Source organism: Meriones unguiculatus, chromosome 3 (assembly GCF_030254825.1).
Source record: "Meriones unguiculatus strain TT.TT164.6M chromosome 3, Bangor_MerUng_6.1, whole genome shotgun sequence".
In the NCBI taxonomy this organism is placed as follows: domain Eukaryota; kingdom Metazoa; phylum Chordata; class Mammalia; order Rodentia; family Muridae; genus Meriones; species Meriones unguiculatus.
In genome coordinates, this window is record NC_083351.1 from 19,976,474 (window position 1) to 19,979,475 (window position 3,002).

At 52.6% G+C, this 3,002-nt stretch overlaps 1 pseudogene; it reads right to left on the bottom strand.

Moving 5' to 3' along the window:
* Positions 1–221: 221 nt before the first annotated feature.
* Positions 222–674, bottom strand: LOC110548205 (small ribosomal subunit protein uS13-like; annotated as a pseudogene).
* Between the last annotated feature and the right edge of the window lie 2,328 nt (positions 675–3,002).

A 3,002-nucleotide genomic window follows, 5' to 3' on the forward strand; every position in this document is an offset into this window, starting at 1 on the left:
ATTCTAACTAACTGCTGGGTTGGATGGTCCTTGGGGAGGTCAAGGAAAGGGGGTGGTTGCAAGTTACTGTTTTGGATGATGACTCTGGTTATAGAGCAAGAGCGGTTGGGTTCCTTCCCTGGGGAATGAGTGGAAGGTCTAGAACAGATGGATAGAGAGGTTTTTTTTCCATCCCCCCCATAGGTATATAAACTACTGACGAACAGCAAAGGCCCAGACTCTCATTTCTTCTTGGACACACCCAGAGTATGGCCCTGGCGGCCAGTGGTGTACTGACCTGGGACACGAAGGCCCTAAAAGAGGCACAGACCGCTATGGGCTCTGAGCTTCTCCAGTCATTCCAGGTCCTTATGTAGCCTGTTGTCTAGCCCATTGGCCAGAACCTGGTTGTACCTTCTGTCCTTCGCGTCCTTCTGTCTGTCTAAGAACCAGTCTGGGATCTTGTACTGCCTTGGATTCTGCATGCTGGTGATCACACGCCCCACCTCGTCCTCCGTGAGCTCTCCAGCCCTCTGGGTGAGGCCAATGTCTGCTTTCCTCAGCACCACGTGAGCGTGTCTCCGCCCCACACCCTTAGTGGCAGTGATGGCAAAGGCCACTTTTCGCCGCCGGTCGGTGATGGTGTTGAGTATTTGGGAAATGTGCCGGAGCTTCTCAGGGATCAACAGAGACATGGTGGAGGCACAAGCGATGGCACAGGCAGCAGAGTGTTGGCCTCCTGTGTGGATGGAGCATTTTGATCCTGAACATCAGGCTATGTTTACATAGTGCCCTAATGGGCCTGGTCCTCCCCAGACCAGTGCTCCTCCAAAGATGGGCAGCACACAGTCTACCCAGACCACCAGGTTTGACATATAGATTCTTAGACTAGGCATGGTGGAATACACTGATAATCCCACCAGTCTGGAGCCTTAAGCGAGAAGATCAGGAATTCAACATTAGCCTGTGCTACTGTGAAAAAAGAAAAAAAGGCTAGCTATGAAGCTCAGTGGTCGAAGGCTTGACTAGCATGTGCAGGGGTTGGGCTTCATCCCTGTACCCCAAACTGCAGGCTCCTCTCAGATATACTCAGTGAGAACTGTCTGAATCTTTGGTGGGAATTTACACTTTTAGACAGATACCTTCCTGCCCCTTCCCGTCCCCAGGGGATTCCTCTGCAACCTGAACCCCCAGCCCAGCTTAGGAAAAACGAGGGCATGCATTTCATTTTGATTTTATGCTTCTGCAGGAAGAGTGCTGAGGCTTCGACTCAGAAAGCCGACAAGCTTGGGGACCAGACATGGGCCTGCTGAGGTCCAGTCACACCTTCACTTTCCTGTCTGCATGCCAGCAGTTCTGGTCCCCAACTCCCGGGACTGCTGCCAGCATGACAATGACGGTGGCCGCTGGTGTCCTCTGGCCGTAGGATGGGCACTCGAGTCACCTTGACTGGAGGCCGGATGTAGGCTCTGCTACCTTGGAACACAAGGGTGCTGGTGTCACGCTGCTGTGAGCCTTGGCTCCTTCACTGTTAAGATGAGATTTGGGAGGGTGAGCCTCAGAAGTGACCCCTGGTGTCCTTCTTTTCCAAGCTCAAGGCAAAAGGACAAGGAGCTGAGACAAGTAAAAATGGTCACTCCAGGTGCTGCCAGGGCATGGGACTTGGCGGAGGAACTGGGTGTAAATCAGGCCAGCTTAGCTGGCCTCAGATGCATTTTGTAGCCCAGGCTGGCTTCAAAACCGTGATCTTCCTGCCTTGGCCTCCTGAGCACTGGGGTTGTGGAGTATATGCCTTCACCCTCACCAGTGTTTACCTAGTGTGGCTTGCTCTGACATGATTCTGAAAGCAACAAGTGTCACCCCACGCCTTAGGGATGATCCCCGAAACACCGTGGCCCCCATTTCCTGCCATGGTGCCTTCCATGCACACAACTGTAAACCAAGTCCCATCTCTTTCTGTCTGCCTGTCTCTCTGTCTCCCAAGCAAAAGCATCTTTGACGATTTTCACTAAACGTCAAACTTCTCCTGGGATGGTCTGTCTCAGAAGCCACGAGATGTCCTTGGACTCTCTGGTGGGGTCAGGGGCGTCTTTAAGAAGTGAACCGCAGGCCATCGAGATGGCTCAGTGGCTAAAAGCCCGTGGAATGCCCGACGGTTGATTCTATCTCCAGAATCCACACAGTGGAAGGAGAGGACTGACCCCTGCAAGTTGTCCTCTGCGTTCTATGCACGTGACTTTGCACGCATTCACGCACACCTCCTCCAACTCTAAGTGGACACAGGTTAAAAATAAAAGAAATAGAGAGCCGTCAAGCGGGGAGGTGGGGACAAGGGGGCTTTAAGGCCGTTCCTGAAGAATCTGATACAAATGTCTGGATGCAGCGCATGGGGAACAGACGGAGTCATGGCTGGGTTTGCACACGCAATGCCAGGGTCTGTGCGCGTGCCACCCAGGCGTATCCACACCACCATGGGGGCGATTTTTAAAAAGAAATCTTAATGTGAGTGCTCTAGCTGCATGTACACCTACATGCCAGAAGAGGGCACCAGATTCCAGTATAGTGGCTGTGAGCCACCATGTGGTTGCTGGGAATTGAACTGAGGACCTCTGGAGGAGCAGACTTACCCAGGCTTATCCATCTTTCTAGCCCAACCATGTGTGTGCAAGTCTAAGCTCTGAGTCCCCTCACGCTATTTCAACAACATTTGCCTCATAGGGAAGGATGGACGGGAGCTAAGGCTGGTTTCCCAAACCTGGGTCACAGGCTGAGGCCTAGTGTCTGCGAATGCATGTGGCCATCGTAAATGACCATGGGCACAGGTCATACACACTGTATAGCAGGTCCTGCCCAGGTACATGAAGGAATTTCTATCTTCCTTGTTCTGTGGGTAAGAAGGCTGTTCTACACACTTGCGGCGGGGTAGACAATGGCCATTCTGGTTTGGATGTGAACGGCCCCCATGGCCTGACTGAACATGGTAGTAGGTTTTGGGAGATTTGGGACTTTTGGGAGGTGGGACC